Raw genomic sequence first — 23,177 nt, forward strand, 5'->3', positions numbered from 1 at the left:
TGTAGAGAGGAATCTTAATATCTGCTTCTATGTTCTCTCGGCTGCTCTCCTCCTTCTCCTGTCATATTCTCCTCTTCTCTAAAACTTTTCTCTCACATCCTTCCTTCTCATCGAATGAAAGGCTTTGTTCTATCTTATATCTGCCTTCACCTGAATAATGGCAACATCCTATAGAGGACAGTTATGCTATACTCTTTTTTGAAAGCATAATACAGTGTCATTTATAATATCTGGAATTGGTGCTTGAGAAAGGGATGAGTCTCAAGTTGCGCAGGTTATAGATTGACTTTTCCCTCAATTTCTACTTCATTTTCAGTACTTGCATTTCTTATAGCCAGGATAAGTTTGGGGTCAAAAGTTATCGGTTGCAAGCTTTTTCAGTGGATTGGTGTCCTTATCACTCCACCTGGGTTCCTGCCTAATGGCAGGAGGCAGCATCTCCAGGCTCCATATCCCCAGTGCCCTAAGTCACTGCCCAGGACACCCCTATTGTTTCTTGGGCATGTCCCCTTCCCAGGTCTCTATCTGTTCCTAAAGATACCTACCTACCCACCCCTATTTTTGGATTGGATTATTTGGGGTATTTGTTTTGTTTTTGTCTAAATACTTGAAATATATATGTATGTGTATATATATGTATATATGCATATATGTGTGTAAATTCATATATACATATAATTCATATTTATAATTCATATTTATAATTCATATATGGGGATTGACCATTTTTTCCAATGTGTAGGCTATCGTTTTGTGCTATTGACAGTCTTAATTCCTTACTGAAGATTTTAAGTTTCATGACGCATCCTATTTATTACATGTAGATCTTAGTGCTTTAGCAATGTGTTCTGTTTTGGATGTTATCTTCTGTACCAAAGAGTTCAATGTTATACCCCACTTTCTATTCTATGAGATATTATAAGTAGTTTTATTTTGAGGTCTTTGATCCTCTTGGACTTTAGTTTTGTGGTGGGTGATATACATACATTCATGTATATGTATAAGTATATGTATAGGTATAGGTACAAGTATATGTATATGTGTATGTGTAGATATAGGTGTAGGTATAATGTATATGTGTATATACATACACACACACACACACACACATATATATATATATATACATACATACATACATACATGAAGACATACAGTTAGATTAGTACAATTTGTTGAAAATACTCTTCCTTTTCCATTGCATGGTTTTGACTTTTTTGTCAAAATCAATCATCTATATGTATGTGGGATTATTTCAGTGTCTTTGATTCAATTTTATGAATTGACATGTTTGTTTGTACTAATATCATGCAGATATTACTGCTATTGTTCTGCAGTACAGCTTGAAATTGGAGATGTTGATTTCTCCAGAAGTTCTTCTAATGCACAAGATTCCCTTATGTATCCTGGATTTTTTGTTTTTCCATATGAAGTTGAAATTGGTTTTTAAGGGCTGTAAAGAATTGAGTTGGAATTTTGGTTGGTATTGCATTTAATTTGCACATTGTTTTTGGTATGATGGCCATTTTTTTCATATTAATCAAACTGATCCATGATCAGATCTTTCTATCTAACATCTTTAATTTTTTCTTCAGAGACATGAACTTTTTGTCACATAGGTCTCTCACTTGCTTGGTTAGAGTAAAACAAAGATAGCTTGCATTGTTTGTGGCTATTGTGATTAGTGTTGTCTTCCAAATTTGTTTTCGTCCTGTTTATCATTTGTACAAATGGAGACTACTCATTTTTGTTGTTATTGTTGGTATTGTTAATTTTGTAATCCACTGAAAACTACTTTGCTGATGGTGTTTATCAGATGTAGGAGTACTCTAATAGAATTTTTGTTGTTATATATGTTTACTATCTAGTCAACTGCAAATAGCAATATTTGATTTCCTCCTTTCTAATTTGTAGCCCCTTGATCAATGTTAGTTGTTTTATTACTCTAGATAAGATTTGAAGTGCATTACTTAGGAGCTAGGGAAAGAGCAGACAGCCTTGTGTTATTGCTGTTTTAATGAAATTGCTTTATCACTATCTCATGTGATGTTGACTACTGGCTTACTGTTTATTTTCAAACTTGGGTTTAGATATGGTCCTTGTATTTATGATCTCTTTAAGAATCTTAACATAAAGGTTTGTTATATTTGGTTAAAAACACTTTGACATCTAATATGACAATCATGTGCCTGTTTTCTTTCAGTTTGTTTATATAATGGACTATGTTGATGAAGTTTTATATAATGAACCACCCTCGCATCTCTAAGAGGAAGTCTACTTGGTAATTATGTTTGTTTTTTTTTTTAAGGAAAATTGGTCCACAATTCTCCTTCTTTGATGAGTCTGTACAATTTAGTTATCAGGGAGACTGTGGCCACATACAGGGAGTTTGACAAAATTCCTTCTGTTTTTACTTTATAGAATCATTTGAGAAGTATTGGAATTACCTTTTCTTTGAATGTATGATAGAGTTTTGTTCTAAAACCATCTGGCTCTGCTACTGTTTTGGTTGGCAATATTTTAACTACTGCTTCTATTTCCTTAGGGATTACAAGACTATTTAGTTTACATAAACTCCATCTAACTTTGATATTTGGTATCTATCTAGGAAATTATTCATTTCATTTGGATGTTCCAATATAGTACAGGCCTTTGAAATTAGACTTAATGTTTCTTTGAATTTGTTCAGTGATCCTTATTATGTCTCTCTTTTCATTTCTGATTTTGATAATTTGGTTTCTCTCTCTCTCTCTCTCTCTCTCTCTCTCTCTCTCTCTCTCTCTCTCTCTATGTTAGGTTGGCTAATGGTTTTTCTATATTGGTGATTTCCTCAAAATACCAGTCTTGGTTTTCTTGAATTTTTGTATCGTTTTTGTTTGTTTGTTTCTAATTGTTTTATTTCCACTTCGAAGGTGATTATTTTCTGCTTTCAGATATCCTTGTAAATTGGTAATATGTGGACTCTTCAAATTCTTTAAGAAGGAAGTTGCTGCTATGAACATACATCTTTTTTTTTATTAACTTGAGAATTTCTTATTTACATTTCGATTGTTATTCACTTTCCCGGTTTCCAGGCCAACATACCCCAACCCCTCCCCCTCCCCTTCTATATGCGTGTACCCCTCCCCATCCTCCTCCCATTACCGCCCTCCGCCCAACAATCACATTCACTGGGGGTTCAGTCTTAGCAGGACCAAGGGCTTCCCCTTCCACTGGTGCCCTTACTAGGCTATTCATTGCTACCTATGAGGTTGGAGCCCAGGGCCAGTCCATGTATAGTCTTTGGGTAGTGCCTTAGTCCCTACAAGCTCTGGTTGGTTGGCATTGTTGTTCATAAGGGGTCTCGAGCCCCTTCAAGCTCTTCCAGTCCTTTCTCTGATTCCTTCAACGGGGGCCCCGTTCTCAGTTCAGTGGTTTGCTGCTGGCATTCGCCTATGTATTTGCTATATTCTGGGTGTGTCTCTCAGGAGAGATCTACATCCAGTTCCTGTCAGCTTGCACTTCTTTGCTTCATCCATCTTGTCTAATTGGGTGGCTGTATATGAAGAGGCCACATGTGGGGCAGACTCTGAATGGGTGTTTCTTCTGCCTCTGTTTTAAACTTTGCCTCCCTATTACCTCCCAAGGGTATTCTTGTTCCCCTTTTAAAGACAGAGTGAAGAAATCACATTTTGGTCATCCCTCTTCAGTTTCATGTGTTCTGTGCATCTAGGGTAATACAACTAATAGTCACTTATCAATGAGTGCATACCATGTGTGTTTTTCTGTGATTGGGTTACCTCACTCAGGATGATATTTTCCATATGAATTTCATAAAGCCATTGTTTTTGATAGCTGAGTAATATTCCATTGTGTAGATGTACCACATTTTCTGTATCCATTCCTCTGTGGAAGGGCATCTGGGTTCTTTCCAGTTTCTGGCTATTATAAATAAGGCTTCTATGAACATAGTGGAGCATGTGTCTTTGTTATATGTTGGGGCATCTTTTGGGTATATGCCCAAGAGAGGTATAGCTGGGTCTTCAGGTAGTTCAATGTCCAATTTTCTGAGGAACCTCCAGACTGATTTCCAGAATTGTTGTTCTAGTCTGTGTTCCCACCAAAAATGGAGGACTGTTCCTCTTTCTCTACATCCTTGCCAGCATTTGCTGTCACGTGAGTTTTTGATCTTAGCCATTCTCAATAGTGTAAGGTGAAATCTCAGGGTTGTTTTGATTTGCATTTCCCTTATGACTAAAGATGTTGAACATTTCTTTAGGTGTTTCTCAGCCATTCAGCATTCCTCAGCTATGAATTCTTTGTTTAGCCCTGAACCCCATTTTTAATAGGGTTATTTGTTTCCCTGCAGTCTAACTTCTTGAGTTCTTTGTATATTTTGGATATAAGGCCTCTATCTGTTGTAGGATTAGTAAAGATGTTTTCCCAATCTGTTGGTTGTCGTTTTGTCCTAACCACAGTGTCCTTTGCCTTACAGAAGCTTTGTAACTTTAAGAGATCCCATTTGTCGATTCTTGATCTTAAAGCATAAGCCATTGGTGTTTTGTTCAGAAAATGTTTTCCAGTGCCCATGTGTTCGAGATGCTTCCCCACTTTTTCTTTTATTAGTTTGAGTGTATCTGGTTTGATGTGGAGGTCCTTGATCACTTGGACTTAAGCTTTGTACAGGGTTATAAGCATGGATCGATCTGCATTCTTCTACATGTTGACCTCCAGTTGATCCAGCACCATTTGCCGAAAATGCTATCTTTTTTTTCATTGGATGATTTTGGCTCCTTTGTAAAAAATTAAGTGCCCATAGGTGTGTGGGTTCATTTCTGGGTCTTCAATTCTGTTCCATTTGTCTATCTGTCTGTCTGTCTTTGTACCAATACCATGCAGTTTTTATCACTATTGCTCTGTAATACTGCTTGAGTTCAGGGATAGTGATTCCCCCAGAACTCCTTTTATTGTTGAGGAGAGTTTTAGCTATCTTGGGTTTTTTGTTATTCCAGATGAATTTGCAAATTGTTCTGTCTAACTCTTTGAAGAATTGGATTAGTATTTTGATGGGGTTTGCATTGAATCTGTAAATTGCTTTTGGTAAAATGGCCATTTTTTTCTATATTAATCCTGCCAATCCATGAGCATGGGAGATCTTTCCATCTTCTGAGGTCTTTTTCAATTTCTATCTTCAGAGGCTTGAAGTCCTTATTGTACAGATCTTTTACTTGCTTGGTTAAAGTCACACCGAGGTATTTTATATTATTTGGAATTATTATGAAGGGTGTCGTTTCCCTAATTTCTTTCTCGGCTTGTTTCTCCTTTGTGTAGAGGAAGGCTACTTATTTATTTGAGTTAATTTTTAAGCAGCCACTTTGATGAAGTTGTTTATCAGGTTTAGTAGTTCTCTGGTGGAACTTTTGGGATCACTTAAATATACTATCATATCATCTGCCAATAGTGATATTTTGACTTCTTCTTTTCCAATCTGTATCCCCTTGATCTCCTTTTGTTGTCTCATTTCTCTGACTAGAACTTCAAGAACTATATTGAATAAGTAGGGAGAGAGTGGGCAGCCTCGTCTAGTCCCTGATTTTTGTGGGATTGCTTCAAGTTTCTCTCCATTTAGTTTAATGTTAGCTTCTGGTTTGCTGTATATAGCTTTACTTTGTTTAGGTATGCGCCTTGAATTCCTATTCTTTCCAGGACTTTTATCATAAAGGGGTGTTGAATTTTGACAAATGTTTCTCAGCATCTAATGGAATGATCATGTGGTTTTGTTTTTTCAGTTTGTTTATATAATGGATCATGTTGATGGTTTTCCATATATTAAACCATCCCTGCATGCCTGGGATGAAGCCTACTTGATCATGGTGGATGATTGTTTTGATGTGCTCTTGGATTTGGTTTGCCAGAATTTTATTGAGTATTTTTGCCTCGATATTCATAAGGGAAATTGGTCTGAATTTCTCTTTCTAGGTTGGGACTTTGTGTGGTTTAGGTATAAGAGTAATTGTGGCTTCATAGAAGGATTTCGGTAGTGCCCCATCTGTTTCAATTTTGTGGAATAATTTGGATAGTATTGGTATGAGGTCTTCTATGAAGGTCTGACAGAATTCTGCACTAAACCCATCTGGCCCTGAGCTCTTTTTGGGTGGGAGACCTTTAATATCTGCTTCTATTTCTTTAGGAGTTATGGGTTTGTATAAATGGTTTATCTCTTCCTGATTTAGCTTTGGTACCTGGTATCTATCTAGGAAATTGTCCATTTCCTGCAGACTTTCAATTTTTGTTGAATATAGGCTTTTGTAGTAGGATCTGATGATTTTTTTGAATTTCCTCTGATTCTGTAATCATGTCTCCCTTTTCATTTCTGATTTTGTTAATTTGGACACACTCTCTGTGTCCTGTCATTAGTCTGGTTAAGTGTTTATCTATCTTGTTGATTTTCTCAAAGAATCAACTTTTGGTTCTGTTGATACTTTCTATGGTCCTTTTTGTTTCTACTTGGTTGATTTCAGCTCTGAGTTTGATTATTTTCTGCTGTCTACTCCTCCTTGGTGTATTTGCTTCTTTTGGTTCTAGAGCTTTTAGGTGTGCTGTCAAGCTGCTGACATATGCTCTCTCCTGTTTCTTTCTGCAGGCACTCAGAGCTATGAGGTTTCCTCTTAGCACAGCTTTCATTTTGTCCCATAAGATTGGGTATGTTGTACCTTCATTTTCATTAAATTCTAAGAAGTTTTTAATTTCTTCCTTTATTTCTTCCTTGACCAGGTTATCATTGAGTACAGCATTGTTCAACTTCCATGTATATGTGGGCCTTCTTCCCTTATTGTTATAAAGACAAGCTTTAGCCCGTGGTGGTCTAATATGATGCACGGGATTATTTCTATCTTTCTGTATCTGTTGAGGCCTGCTTTATGACCAATTATAATGAACATTCATCTTATCATTGCTTTCATGGTGTACCATAACGGGGTATTTTCTGCTCTCATTTTCTTGAATTCTAGAAAGGTTTTAATTTCATTATTTATATATTCCCTAACAGAGTGATCATAGGGTACAGATTTTTTCATTTTCTATGAGTATGTAGATTTTCTGGTGTCTCTACTGTTCAAGTCCAGCTTGAATCCATGGTTGTCTGATAGGATACAAGGAGTCATTTCAGTTTTCCTGTATCTGCTATGGCTTGCTTTTGCCTCAGTAAATGATCAGCTTTGGAGAATGTTCCATGAAATGCTAAGGAGAAAGTTTTATCTTTGTTATTTTACTGGGATGGTTTGTAGATTGCTATTAGTTACATCTGTTAATTTTATTAGTTCCCTGTTTATTTTCTGTCGGTATTACTTGTCAACTGGGACAAATGGGACACTCACATATCCCATCAGTGATGTGTGTGTTTCTTGTGTGATTTAAGTCTTAGTGATGTTTCTATAACAAATTTGGTTGCTCTTGTATTTGTGTCATAGACAGTCAGAATTGAGAGGTAATCTTGCTGGCTTTTTCCTTTAATATGAATAAAATGTCTTCTTATCTCTTTTGATTACTTTTGGTTAAGAGTCCATCTTATTAAACAGTAGAATTGCTACTTCAGCTTGTTTCTTCAGTCTATTTGCTTAGAAAAACTTTTCAAAATCCTTTTCTGTAAGGTAGTATTGATTGTTGTTGTAAGGTGTTTTCCTTGTGTGCAGCAGAATGATATATCCACCTGGATAGCCTGTGTCTTTTTGGAGGGGAATTTTCTCCACTGATTGTGAGAGATATAAATAACCAATGGTTGTTAGATCTGATGATTTTAATGTTGGTGGTTGTATTGTGTGGTATGTGCATTTGTGTGCATGTGTGTGTGTCTGTTCACATGTGTGTGGACATGTGTGTGTGTTCATGTGTGTGTGTGTATGTGTGTGTGCATGTGTGTTTGTTTGTTTGTTTCTTCTTTAGTTTTACTCACATGGACATATTTCTTTGTTGTGGAAATATCTATTTGCTGTGGGTTTTGGGGTGTATTTACCCTCCTTATATTGGACTTTTCTTCCTAATAATATCTGTAGGCAGGATTGTTGGAAATATATCATTTAAATGTGGTTTTGTCGTAGAATATCTTGTTTTCTATACCTACAACTGATGGAGAATTCTGCTGGGAATACTAGTCTTGTCTTTCAACTGTTATCTCTTAGAGACCATTAGAATCCGGTCCTTACCCTTCTGACTTTTGAAGTCTCTGTTGACAAGTCTTGTGTAATTCTAATAGTTATGCTTTCATATGTTATTTGACCTTTTTCCCTCTGCGGCCTGTAATAGTCTTTATTTTGTACATTTAGTGTTTTGATCATTGTGTGTTTAGAGAATTTTCTTTTTTGGTCCACTCTATTTGCTATTCTCTAAGTTACTTCTATGTTTGGCATTGCTTCCCTTAGGGGAATTTTCTTCTATGATTTTGTTGAAGATACTTTCTGAGCCTTTGTTTTAGAAGTCTTCCTTTTATTCTATTCCTATGATTCTTAGGTTTGGTATTTTCCTAGATTCCAAAATCTTGAGGATTTTTTTGTTAGAATACTTTTAGCTTTAATATTTTCTTTGAAAGATATCAAGTGTTTCTATTATATGTATCTTCTATGCCTGAGATTCTTGCATTTCTTGTAGTCTGCCAGTGATATTTGCTTCTGAAGTTACTCTTCTCTTTCCTAAGTTTTCCATCTTAAGTATTGTTTCAGACTGTCTTTTCTTTACTGCTTCTATTTCCATTTTCAAGTCTTGAACAGATTTACTGATTTCTTTTACCCGTTTGCTTATATTTTCCTGTATTTCTTTAAGGGGTTTATTCATTTGTTCTTTAAATGGCTCTATCATTTTCATAAGATTAGATTTAAGGTTATTTTATTATGATTATGGTGTGTTAGGATGCTCAAGGCTTGCTAATATAATAGCTGGTTTCTGAGGGTACCATTTTGCCCTTGCTTTTGTTGATTGTATTTTTTATGCTGGCATTTAGCTATCTGGTTATCTCTCTTGTTGATAGGTGTTATAGTTCCTGATTGGATCAGTTCTTTGGAGTTGCAGACAGAGCTATTTGTCCCTGGTGGTAGCAGGCTTTCAAGGAGGCAGGCAGTGCTAGTAGGTCCTGATGACTTCAAGCTGCTAATCGTCCTTGGTGGATACAGGGTTCCAGGTATGTAGTCAGAGCTTATATTCTCTGATGGGTATAGGCCTCTGTTTATCATGAATATCAGCAGGCCTCCAGAGATGCAAATAGAGTTGCAGCCCTGGAAATGTAGTGTAGAGGGGCATAGCAGGTCTTGTCTCTCCTGGGTTTGCCCTGGGGAGCAGTAGGCATGGAATTGGGGTAGAGGTCTCACCTAGTAGTAGCTGATGGTTACAAGCATCTGGGATTCTAGTTAGAGTTGTGGACAGGAAGATGGAAACCAGACAATACAAGGCAGATCACATTGCCACTTGCCTTGCACGGTAACCAGCAGAGTATTTGGCAATCATATTATTAAATAATCACGTATGAAGCATCCCCATCATTTTAGGAGACATAATCTCAGGGAAATTGCCTGTTCCTATGGCTCTTACTATCTTTAATTTTTTTTGAATTTATATTTTTAAAAAGAGATTACTACTATAAGATAAATATTTGGTTCAAAGAAAATTAATCATTTGTTTATGATTTATTAAAGTATATACAATAAGTAATACTTGTGCAGGATCTCCACCACAAATTTTTATCACTATTGAACCAAAATAAAAATATATAAGACTAACACAATATTATCTATTATGTACTTTATTGTAAAATCTATAAAGGAATGAATTCTCTCAATTTCTCTAATTTAATTTTCTTTGTTCATGAAGCTCAAATAAATAATAGTCTGAGAGATTGATATATTAATTCAGTTTCAATCCCAGAGTGCTATAGAGATTACAATAAAATAAAGAGAAAAATAAGTAGAGTCATATTTTAAAAAAAGCTGGGTCCAGAAACCATGAATTATTTCAAAGAAAGATACTGTAAATGAGAATCGCTTGTAACAATGTACAAAGGCAGAAAACAGCTCATTACAATTGGCTAGAGCGTTTAAATCAATTGCTGGGGGAAAGAAAAACAAATTGGGCTGGACAGAAAATACGTAGACTGAGATTGCCAGTGGGCATTTTACAGAGCTAGTTCTGACAAGACACTTAGACTCTATATGTTAGCAAGATAATTACATTGCCAGACAGTGGGAAAAATGAGTCTCTAAATGTCAAGAATGTCAACCCACAATTCCGAGTATCTCTAGAATTCAGGAGGCCTTTGGGTTTCTTAATAGAGGAAAAAAAAATCAAACAACCCATTTGTCTCATTTGTTTATAATACCCAATACGTTCAATCAATTTAAAACTAGATTTCTTTTACTGATTTACCGTACTCACGAATATAAAAGACTTATTTAGATGTACTATTCAAGCTTTTCCCCAAATATTTTAAAATAAAGTATTTGTTTTGTTTATCATTAAAAAGTTTTATTGTGTTTAAAATAAGAACAAAAATAAACTTGATTTTCTTTGCCAAAGTTATTTCAAAGATTTTACTATTGTTTCAAACGAAAATACATTATAGGAGGAAGGGTGACATAAATCTATCCACAAAACCTTCAATCTACAGAATTGTTCTTGCCTACAACATATGTAGGGATAAAAATGGAGCAGATACCGAGGGAATAGACAAACAATGACTGCCCCACCTTGAGACTCATCTCATGTGAGAGAGTCAACCCCTGACACTATTAATGATACTCTGCTATGCTTGTAGACAGGAATCTGGCATAACTTTCTCTCAGGAGGCTTCATCTAGCAGCCCAGCAGCAGATGGAGGCAAATACAGACTTATAGTGAAATATTGGGTAGAGCTTGAGGAGTCTTCTGGAAGAGTGGGGAATAGAATTGTACAAGCTGGAACTATCAGAGATACCACAAGAAGCATTAGTCAACTAATCTCATTCCATGGGGCTTTATAGAGACTGAGTCACTAACCAGAAAGCATACAGAGTCTGGAGCTGTGCCCCTTACACATTTGTACCAAATATGCAGCTTGGTCTTCATGTGTGTCCCCTAAAAAATGGGGTATATGTGTCTCAGCTTTTGTTCCCTGCCACTGAATTCCTTACTCCCTACCTGGAATACATGCTTTGACTAGATATTCCAGGGTGGGGTGATATCTGCCGTCTCTGAGAATTAGGGGAAGGGGCATTAGGGGGAGGAATTTGAAAGGGTGGTCCTGGGAGGAGTAGATGGAGGGGTACTGTGACTGCAAGTTAAAATGACTTTATAAAATATTGAAATAATAGTATTTGAAAACTGAGAACATGAAAGCCATGTGATTATGAGTATGCACTGAGACATAAAGTAACTTCCTTGAGTTCTACTCACTCTATTATCACTCAAAAATTTATCTAGTAATCATTGTGTTTTAGAATTTTATTATTGTGAAGAGACATCATGACAAAGAAAATTTTCATAAAGCACAACATTTTTTTGAGGTTGGCCTACATTTTCAGAGTTACAATCCTTTCTATTCATGGTGGGAGGCATGAGAGCATGCAAGCAGACATGGTGCTAGAGAAGAACCAGAGAGTTCTACATCTTTATCTGAGGGCAATAAGGAGGTGACTGACTTCCAGACAACTAGTAGGAGGGACATAAAGCCCAGCCCCTCAATGGCACACACATCCTCCAACTAGGCCACATCTACTCCAACACGGCCATACTTTCTAATAGTGCCACACCCCGGGGCCAAGAATATTCAAACAACCACATATGATATTCAAAAACATATATGTATATGTGTATTTGTACGTCTATATGGTGTATAGATGTGTGTACATGGTACATGTTGTATAGTTATATATGCATATATAGATGTGTATATGTGTACATGTGTGTTAATGCATATCTTTATGTAGTTTTGTATATGTATACATGTATAGATAGAGATTTTGATATAGGTAGGTAGAAAATATCAAGGTGGATATGTCTGTTCATATGCAAATGTTTATGTGCATATTAAGATAGCTAAATAATACAAATAAAAGAAATTTATGAAATCCTTTCATCTGCCTATTGTCTTTCAAATGGATTCATTCATTCATTTAGAATTTCATTATCTCTCTATAATCTTCAATTGAGTAGTAATCAACCATTATGTAATGCTATTTCATAAAAATTTTGACATGTGCATTATTATTGTTTTGTGACATATCTGTATTCTACATATTAATATAATGAGTTCCCCATGGCCAGCATTGTGCCAGCTGAGAGAGAGAGAGAGAGAGAGAGAGAGAGAGAGAGAGAGAGAGAGAGAGAGAGAAGAAGAAGAAGAAGAAGAAGAAGAAGAAGAAGAAGAAGAAGAAGAAGAAGGAGACAAGGAAGAAGACAAAGAAGAAGAGAGGAGAGGAGAGGAGAGGAGAGGAGAGGAGAGGAGAGGAGAAGAGAGGAGAGGAGAAAGAAAACGAAACCAAACTGGTTTTGAAATTACTGCTTGGTAAATCAAAATGTGTAAACTTCTACTCTTCAGGTAACTTAATCATTGGAAATAGGTTGCCACAGAAGACCAGGGATGTGGGCAGTACAAGGCAACTAAGACCAGCATTTAAGGGGTACACAGAGAAAGCTGAACTTTCATAAGTGTGGACAATCATGAGAGCTCAGAGGAGACAACAACTTTTGCTCACATTCCTGGCCCAGGAGGAACCTGTCTCATGCCCTCTGTACCCTCTGGGCACGGGAAACTAGGAGCAGTTAGAGGCGGGACCCTTACAGTCTGTGCTCAGAGCTGAAACCCAGTTGCCAGGAGCGCTAACACACCTGAGAGAAGAGATAAGAACAAATCTTTTTTCCCAAGCAACCTTCTTGAAGGCATCAGAACACAGGAACTCAGAACCAGTCTGGGACAGGACTCTTCCAGTTTCTCCCTGCACTCAGAGCTGACCCGGGCCCACAACACTCTGTAACCAGATCTGGCTGAAAGAAAACAAGTCTACAAAAGTGCTGATACACATGCTTACAGGAGGGTCAAGCCTCGGTCAGAGACAGCAAGCCAAATTAACACAAGAGACAACCTGATGGTGAAAGGTAAGCCCAGGAACCTAAGCAACAGAAACCAAGACTAGCTGGCATCATCAGAACCCAGTTCTCCCACCAAAGCAAATAATGGATATCCAAACACAAGGGAAAAGCAAGGTTTGGATTTAAAAATCACATCTCATGATGATGATAGAGGACCTTAAGAAGGACATAAATATGTCCTAAAGAAATATAGGACAACACAGGTAAACAAGTAGAAGCCCTTAAAGAGGAAACACAGAAGTCCCTAAGAGAATTACAAAGAAACACAACCAAACAGGTGAAGGAATTGAACAAAAACAATCCAGGATTTAAAAAATGGAAATAAAAACAATAAGGAAAGCACAAAAGGAGACAACCCTGGAGATAAAAACCTGGGAAAGGGATCAGGAGTCATAGATGCAAGCATAACCAACAGAATATAAGAAATAGAAGAATCTCAGGAGCAGAAGATACTGTAGAAAGCATTGGCAAAATTGTCACAGATAATCTAAAACACAAAAAGCTCCTAAACCAAATTCACCCAGAAATCCAGGACATATTGAGGTCAAACTTAAGGATAATGAGTATAGAAGAGAACGAAGATTCCAACTTAAAAGGCCAGTGAATAACTTCAACAAAATGATAGAAGAAAACTTCCCTAACATAAAGAAAGTGATGCTCATAATCATACATGAAGCCTACAGAACTCAAAATAGATTGGACCAGAAAAGAAATTCCTTCTGTCACACAATAGTCAAAACATCAAATGCACAAAACAAAGAGAATATTCAAAGCAGTAAGGAAAGAAGTTCAAGTGACATATAAAGACAGAACTATCAGAATTATACCAGGCTTCTCACTAGGGAAGATGAAAGCCAGAATATCCTGGCTAGATGTCCAGCCAGGCTACTATATCCAGCAAAACTCTCAATTAACATAGATGGAGAAACAAAGATATTCCATGACAAAACCAAATTTACAGAATATCATTCCTCAAATCTGGCACTACAAAGGATAATAGATGGAAAACTCCAACACAAGGAGAGAAACTACACCCTAGAAAAATCAAGAAAGTAATCTTCTTTCAACTAACCCAAAAGAAGAGAGACACACAAACATAATTCCGCCTCTAACAATAAAAATAACAGGAAACGACAATCACTATTTCTTAATATCTCTTACGATCAATGGACTCATTTCCCCAATAAAAGGACATAGACTAATAGACTATCCAGAAGCCCAGCATTTTGATGCCTACAGGAAAAGACAGACACTACCTCAGAGTATAAGGCTGGAAAACAATTTGTCAAGCAAATAGTCCCAAGAAACAAGCTGGAGTAGCCATTCTAATATTGAATAAAATCGACTTTCAAACCAAAGGTTATCAAAAAAGTAAGGAAGGACACTCCATGTTCATCAAAGGAAAAATCCACCAGGATGAACTCTCAATCCTGAATATCCATGCTCCAGATTTAAGGGCACCTACATTCATAAAAGAAACCTTACTAAAGTTGAAAGCACGCATTGCACCTCACCCAATAACAGTGGGAGATTTTAACAGGCCACTCTCACCAGTGGATAGATCATTGAAACAGAAACTAACCAGAGACATAGAGAAACTAACAAATTATGAGCCAATTGGATATAAAAGATATTTATAGAAAATTTCTTTTTTTAATTTTTTTACTATATATTTCTTTACTTACATTTCAAAGGTTATTCCCCTTCCCGGTTTCCAGTCCATAAACCCCCATTCCCTTCCCTCCCCCTCCCCCACATGGGTAGTCCCCTCATACATCCCCTTTATTGTCCTTCCCCATATTCTCCTGCACTGGGGGAATCCAACCTTGGCAAGACCTAGGGCTTTCCCTTCCACTGATGCCCCAACAAGGCTATTCTCTGCTACATATGCAGTTGGAGCCCTGGGTCAGTCCAGGTATAATCTTTTGGTAGTGGTTTAGTACCTGGAAGCTCTGGTTGGTTGGCATTGTTATTTTTATGGGGTTGCAAGCTCCTTCAACTCGTTCAATATTTCCTCTGATTCCCACCAAGTGTGTCCTATTCTCAGTTTGGTGGTTTGCTGCTAGCATTGACCTCTGTATTGGACATGCTCTAGATGTGTCTCTCAGGAGATATCTATATTCAATACCTTTCCCCATGCATTTTTAGCTTAATCTACTTATCTAGTTTTGGTGGCTGTATATTTATGGGCCACATGTGTGTCAGACTCTGAATGGCCATCCCTTGAGTCTCTGCTCTAAACTTTGTTTCTATATCCCCCTCCTATGGATATTGTTTTCCCCTTTTAAGAAGGAGTGGGAGCATCTGCATTTTGGTTATCCTTTTTCTTGAGCTTCCTGGTGTCTGTAAATTGCGTCTTGGGTAATTTGAGCTTTTTGGCTAATATCCACTTATCAATGAGTGCATATCAAGTGTGTTTTTCTGTGATTGAGTAACCTCACTCACGATATTTTCTAGTTCATTCTGTTTGCCTATGAATTTCATGAAGTCATTGTTTTTGATAGCTGAGTAGTACTCCATTGTGTAGATGTACCATATTTTTTTAATCCATTCCTCTATTGAAGGCCATCTGGGTTCTTTCCAGCTTCTGGCTATTATAAATAAGGCTGCTATGAACATAGTGTAGCATGTGTCTTTGTTGTATGTTGGAGCATCATAGAACAAAAGGTTCTTATTAGCACCTCATGGTACTTTCTCCAAAATTGACAATATAATTGGTCACAAAACAGGCCTAAACAGATACAAGAAGATTTAGATAATCCCATGTATCCTATTAGATCATCATGCACTAAGGCTGGTCGTCAATAACAACAAAAATAGCAGATAGCCCATATACCCAGGAATGTTGAACAACCACACTCTACTTGCTCAAGGAAGAAATAATGAAAGAAATTCAAGACTTTTTAAAATTTAATTAAAATGAAGGCACAACATACTCAGAGTTATGGGACACAATGAAAGCAGTGCTAAGAGGAAAAGTCACAGCTCTGAGTGGCTGCAGAAAGAAACTGCAGAGAGCATATGTCAGCAGCTTGACAGCACACCTAAAAGCTCTAGAACAAAAAGAAGCAAATACACACAATAGGAGTAGAAACCAGGAAATAATCAAATTCCGGGGAGAAATCAACCAATTTGAAACAAATAAACTATTTAAAGAATCAACAAAACCAGGAGCTGGTTCCTTGCGGAAATCAACAAGGTAGAAAAACCCTTAGCCAGACTAACCAGACGGCACAGAGACAATATCCAAGTTGACAAAATCAGAAATGAAAAGGGAGACATAACAACAGAATCTGAGGAAATTCAAAAAATCATCAGATCCTACTACAAAAGCCTATATTCAACAAAAATTGAAAATCTGGAGGAAATGACTAATTTTCTAGACAAATATCAGATAGCAAAGTTAAATCAGGATCATATAATCCCTCTAAATAGCTCTGTAACTCCTAAAGATATAGAAACAGCTATTAAAAGTCTCCCAAACAAACAAAGCCCCGGACCAGATTGTTTTAGTGTAGAATAATATCAGACCTTTATAGAAGACCTAATACCAATTCTGTCCAAACTATTCCACAAAATAGAAACAGAAGGAACATACCCAATTCCTTGTATGAAGCCACAATTATGCTTACACCTAAACCACACATAGATCCAACAAAAAAAGAGAACTTCAGACCAATTTCCCTTATGAACATCGATACAAAAATTACTCAATAAAATTCTCAAAATCTGATCAAAGAACACATCAAAAGAGTCATCCATCATCATCAAGTAGGCTTCATCCCAGGGATGCCAGGATGATTCAACATACAGAAATCCACCGGTGTAATCCACTATATAAACAAACTGAAAGAAAAAAAAACACATGGTCATTTCATTAGATGCTGAGAAAGCATTTGACACAATTCAACACACCTTCATGCTAGAGGTCTTGGAAAGATTAGGAATTCAAGCCCCATATGGCAAGCCAGTAGCCAACATCAAACTAAGTAGAGAGAAACTTAAAGCAAATGGTGGGCCTCGGTGCCGGAGGCTTTCTACAGAGATTTCAGGTCTTGTTGGATTTGCAAGTCCAGGAGAAAGGAAAAGAACTTGGGCAGATGTTGTTCTGCTTCCATTTCAGGCCAGGATTAGCCAGCAGGAGACATACTAGCCAGTGAGGGGTGCAGGTGGTGATTTTGGGAGAGTAGATCTCTTCCCCAAGTGGCAGTGTTACAGTTCTTGTGACAGAAGCTCTCAGATGATAGAATGATCCTTGCACACCTTTAATTCTGAAAATGACCCTTAAATACAGTCTTTTTTTCATCTTTATTAAATTTGGTATTTCTTTACATTTCAAATGTTATTCCCTTCCCCTGTTTCCAGGCCAACATCCCTCTAGCCCCTCCCCTTCTATATGGGTGCTCCCCTCACCATCCTCCCCCCATTATCACCCTCCCCTCCCAAGAACCCCATTCACTGTGGGTCCAGCCTTGGTAGGACCAAGGGCTTCCCCTTCCATTGGTGCCCTTACTAGGCTATTCATTGCTACCTATGCAGTTGGAGCCCAGGGTCAGTCCATGCATAGTCTTTGGGTAGTGGCTTAGTCCGTGGAAGCACAGAGGGACATCTCATCTACATATTTGGGGGCATGTTCCTGTCTCTAGGACTGATTTATCTTGAGCCTATATGACCTATGGTTATGTCCTGGTGGAGGAGGGGCTTGGGGCACTGCTCTATATGACTTGGTCTGTCTCAAACTTCTCTACAGGGGTTTGTGGGGGACTGCAGCTAGCGAGACCATGGTATAGGAGGCTGAGAATATGCCTGCCATCCCTATTTGGGTTTCCAGAGATTCGACCAGTCTCGACCAGGATTCAGGATACCTTGGACAACCAGCCACCCCACAACTCCTCCTTTTCCTATAAAAAGTGAGATGTATCATCAGAAAAACTGTCTCCTATGTTGGGAACAGTTTGATACTGAACCAAGACCTGATTGGTAGGATTGGTAGTGAACTTAGCAATGTTACTCATCTGCTGCTTTAGAAACTGAATGAGACAGTGCATCAAGAGAATTAAGGTTCCAATGGCAAGTATGGGGGTCAAGGAATGGAAGAATCCAATCTATCAAGGGGTAAGAGTACCAAGGGGAAAGGGTGTTGGGAGTAGAGCATGCCCAGAACTTTCCCAGGAGCTCTTTGAGCATCTGTATATTTTGTTCTACCAGCCCAGATTCATTGACATAGAAGCAACATTCCTCCCCCAGTAAAATGCAAGTCCCTCTCTGTTCAGCAGTCTGTAAGTCAATGGCTCTTTGCTTTTGGAGAGCAAATCCTGCTAAAGAGGTTATCTGGCATTGAAGAGACTCAAGGTTCTCTGTAGTGGAAGCCATTGCCTAGTCAATCTTGTCCTGTAAGTCGGTAGCCAGATGTGTTTTGACAAGGGCTGCTCTAATGGTTCCTGTTGTATCCAGTGAGACAGCAAGGCCTAGTCCAATGAGTAGAGGCATGAAGAACTCTCTCTACTTCTGGCTTCCTCCTAGCTGCAAGGTGAGTTCTTCAGGTTTCTAGAGATAAACCTGTGGGACAATTATTACAAGGGTGCAGGAATGAAAAGGGGGGTTAATATAGGCATCTGTAGTGCCTTTGCACAAGAGGAGGGCAGGAGGGTAAACACATACAGATTTGGTGACGGTGATGTCACTGACACATAGAATGGGTTATTGAAGAGATCTCTATGAGCCAAAGAGGTGGGGGTAGGTAAAAAATAGGAATGTTCTGTTCTTTCCTTGTGGGTAAGGGTTCATGGAGTTATAGAGGGAAATGCTAATGAGGATGGCTGCTAATAATGGTCAGGAGAGCAAAGTACAACAAAAGCATTGGGAAGATTTGGGGTGGGTGGTTAAGGGAAGGAGGTCAGCTGCATATTGGATGTACTGTAGCCAGGGGAGGGTTGCTCAGAGTTCCTTCCAAGACTGATTTTCCTGTTGGATCATGTTAGCATAAGAAAAAACTGATGTGGAGAAAGGAGATATGCAGGTCAGCTACCACGTATTTGGCATAGCCATCACTCAGATTTGCCTACATTCATCCCATGGATTGTTAATGGAGAGCTGAAAATGAGTTTTAAGGTTTTCGAGCATAGTGCTACCTTGGCTGGCAGATTCTCTTTTGCAGCTCCAATGTCTGCAACCTCTGTATGTGGAGACCTCCTGGAGACACTCACCCGTGTTTCTGTAAGGAAAGCAAAGGAAAGAACTGGGGATAGTGGAGATGGAGTGTGGGTGTAGAGGGATCTCAATCCTGGTATGACATCCTTCAAGTGGACAGTGCGAGGTTCCTATAACTTTGTTATATCTGTTGTAGCTTTCCCTAGCATAGAATCTCTAGTGCTATGTGTTGGGAATGCTTTGAAGAGGCTGGACAGTAGCAGAGTTAGCATGAAGAATGACAATAATAGCCATAAAAACAGAGGAGAGGGGAGCTTATTGAGGACACATGGTCTGGGCAGCTGTCGCCAGGGCATGAATGTCCTTCCAGGAGGTCTTCCTGTCCCTCTGGATGTGATGTTTCCCCACCTACTCATCTTCTTAGGTCTTTGGTCTGCCAGTGAAAGGCAGGCCATCTTCTTGGTTGGTGGGGTAGTGTTAGACGTTTTTGGCAGGAACCCAGATAGGCTTAAGCTGGTTGTGTGGGAAAATGCAAACAAAAGAAAAAGATCTTTACCAATACTACAACTGATAGAAGCCTAATATCCAATATGTACAAAGAACTCAAGAAGTCAGACTAAAGAATCAAATAACCGTATTAAAAATGGGGTCCAGAGCTAAACAAAGAATTCTCAACTGAGGAATATTGAATGCCTTAGAAGTACCTAAAGAAATTTTCAACATGCTTAGTCCTCAAGGAATACAAATCAAAACAATCCTGAGATTTCACCTCATACCAGTCAGAATGGTTAAGGTCAAAAACTCAGGTGACAACAGATGCTGGCTTAGATGTGGAGAAAGAGGAATACTTTTCCATTGTTGGTGGGATTCCAAGCTGGTACAAATACTCTGAAAATCAGTCTGGTTATTCCTCAGAATATTGGACAGTGTACTACCTGAAGACCACTCCTGGGCATATATATCCAAATGATGCTCCAACATACATCAAAGACACATGCTCCAATATGTTCATAGCAGCTTTATTTATAATAGTCAGAAGCTGGAAAGAACCCAGATACCTTTCAACAGAAAAATGGATACAGAAAATGTGGTACATCTACACAAAAACAGTGACTTCATGAAGTTCACAGGCAATTGGGTAGAACTAGAAAATATCATCATGAGTAAGGTAACCCAATCACAAAAAACAAACAAACAAACAAACAAACAAACAAACAAAAAAACACTGAAGGAATGGCCGTTCAGAGCCTGCACCACCTGGGGATCCAGCCTATACATATTACAGAATATTGATGAAGCCAAGAAGTACATGCTGATAGGAGCCTGATATAGCTGTCTCCTGTAAGGCTCAGACAGAGTGTGACAAATCCAGAGGTGGATGCTAGAAGCAAACCATTGACCTGAGAACAGGATCTCCACTGGTGGGTTTCAAGAAAGGATTGAAGGAGCTGAAGGAGCTTGCAACCCCATAAGAACAACAATACCAACCAACCAGAGCTCCCAGGGACTAAACTCCTATCCAAAGAGTACACATGAACAGACCCACGTCTCCAGCTGCATATTTAGCAGAAGATGACTATGTTGGACACCAATGGGAGGAGAAGTCCTTGATCCTGCCGAGACTGGACACTGCCCCCCACCCATGTAGGGGAATGTTATGGCAGGGAGGCGGGAAGGAATGGGTTTGAGAGGGGGAACACTCTTATAGAAGAGGAGTGAGGGGGATGGCATAGGGCACTTATGGATGGGAAACCAGGAAAGGTAATAACATTTGAAATGTAAATAAAAATATCCAATTAAAAGAAAAAAGAAAAAAAGGGGCTGGGTTGCTAGTACACTGACAGTACTCCCAGAACCTGGGGCAGCTTGTACTGCTTTGTGAAATATTCACTCCATGTATATCAGTTCCCATTAAGGTGATTTACTAGTTTTCTCTCACTTTAATAGCACTCTACATGCTAGATCTCATTTAAGTAATTTCATGTTTACTTATGTTTAATAATATTCTGTTTATGATTATGGCTTAATTTTATGTGATTTTATAAACCAAGCCAATACTTGTAAAGTACACCAAAGGAAAAAAATCTTTACATAAATCAAAATAAATATATCAAATAAAAATTAATATTAACATAGTTTGACGGTTCGTATGAAGATACATTTAGTTGGGATTTTACCTGTTATCAAACATGTTTTGTTTTTATATAAGTGATCTTACTTTACATGAAATGTTAAACCTTATGAGAGACACTTGATATCACACTCTATCTAGTGAGAATACTTTTTTCTTTTCAAACCCTTCCCCAAATCCTTGGTAAAAGTAACACATAAAATACAGGAAGTAGATATTACCATATTTCTTTTCCATTTTCCTCCAGTTTTGTTATTTCATTTTCTTTAGGTTGCTCCTTAAACGTTGTGGAAACATCACTGAAGCAGATTCTATTTGCCTTTCACAGACAACCTTAAAACAAGGTCATTATCCCAAATGCTTAAGTAAGGACAAGCATAAGAGAGTGTGAGAATCCTTGCACTTTTGGAAGAAATCCTGGGATATAGAGATTTTTTGTTGCTGCTGTCCCTCACAATTCCTCTGATGAAATCCTGTTTGTCAATAATATCTGATAATGAGAACTTAGATAGGAGATGATGGTGGAATGTTCCCTAAAGAAACTACTCCAAAATTCTTAGAGATCTTTGTTATACATTGTTCTGTGTCATGGGGATAAAACAAAAAATAGTAATCTGAAGGAGAGTGTTTATCAAAACTTGATTAGCATCATACTCTGTATTCTGATTGTCAGTCTCCATGGTCCTGAGAAAGCACTCATAAATCAAGCACATAATCTTATGTTATGGAAAACTGGATGGAGACCATGGAGAGAAACATAGATAAAAACATGAATGATCATTGTCTTAGGTCCAAGGAAAATATCCTCATAAAGTAAAGCCTTCTTTATTGAATTTAATATATGGAAGCATTCCAAAATTAATTTGTGTTCTCTGCCATTACCCCTTTATTTCTACCAAAGTTACTTAAGCCTCAAACTCCTCTGTAGAAGGAATTAATCATTCTAGCTACACCGTCTAAATGACATACAATCCAAGTGTGTTATTTACAAAGTGTTAACCTAGATTGGGCAGATTTTAGAGCTATTTTACCTTCTGTCCCAGTCATAGGTCCTTGGTTACTTGCTCTTTCTCCTGGTCACGTGCTCATGGTCCATCTCCCCTCTTGGCAGCTGCCTCCTCACTTAGGTTCCTTTCTTCTCCTCTGGATTCTCCCTGTAACCCAAAGCCAGGTAACTGAAAACCAGCCAACCTCTATCTACTGTCCAATCATATTCTTTAGCTTTTATTGACCGATCAATTTGGAGAGTAAGTTTACATAACATCATTTGATATGCATGAGGATCACCTCCTCCCTAAGGATCTACTTGAGGTAACGGAAAAGGAAAACCAGATCTTGGGGCCAGTATTTAGAATTTGAATATACATCCTTATACTCATTTCATCTATCTTTCTTTCCCATATTTTTGAAGCCCCAAGTATGTGTTCAAGGTTTTTTAACCTTCACTGCTTTTCTCAGTACTATATGTGCCCAAATATAACTAATTTTACGTGGGCTATCATGCCTTAGATCAACTTTAGTTTGATAATTTATGTATGGTAAATTGTAGTACAATTGACTCTTGATATATTTGAGAGGATTTGAATTCAGGATTGTGGGACTTGAGCAGGAAATCACACAGTGTGAATGAGTTTTCTCTTCACTGTTAGTATTCTAGCCTGAAACACAAATGAGGCAGTATATTGAAGAATGTCCTTGCCAATGTTCCCTGTATGGGTATTAACTGTCTAAGAGGATAAATCATAGAAAAAAATGACTTTAGTTGGAGAAATGCCCAATGTAAGGAATAAAATATTTAGTAGTCCTCTAT

General features: G+C 38.0%; 1 long non-coding RNA gene across 1 annotated transcript in view; it reads left to right on the forward strand.

Moving 5' to 3' along the window:
• Positions 1-23,177, forward strand: part of LOC147996660 (uncharacterized) — a 45,174-nt gene that overhangs the window by 1,985 nt on the left and 20,012 nt on the right. Inside the window, exons 2-3 of the long non-coding RNA XR_015654083.1 lie at positions 2,204-2,281; positions 8,999-9,148. This is a non-coding gene — a long non-coding RNA (uncharacterized LOC147996660). The remainder of the gene's footprint in view (positions 1-2,203; positions 2,282-8,998; positions 9,149-23,177) is intronic.

Source organism: Rattus norvegicus, chromosome 1 (assembly GCF_021556685.1).
Source record: "Rattus norvegicus strain SHRSP/BbbUtx chromosome 1, alternate assembly SHRSP_T2T, whole genome shotgun sequence".
In the NCBI taxonomy this organism is placed as follows: domain Eukaryota; kingdom Metazoa; phylum Chordata; class Mammalia; order Rodentia; family Muridae; genus Rattus; species Rattus norvegicus.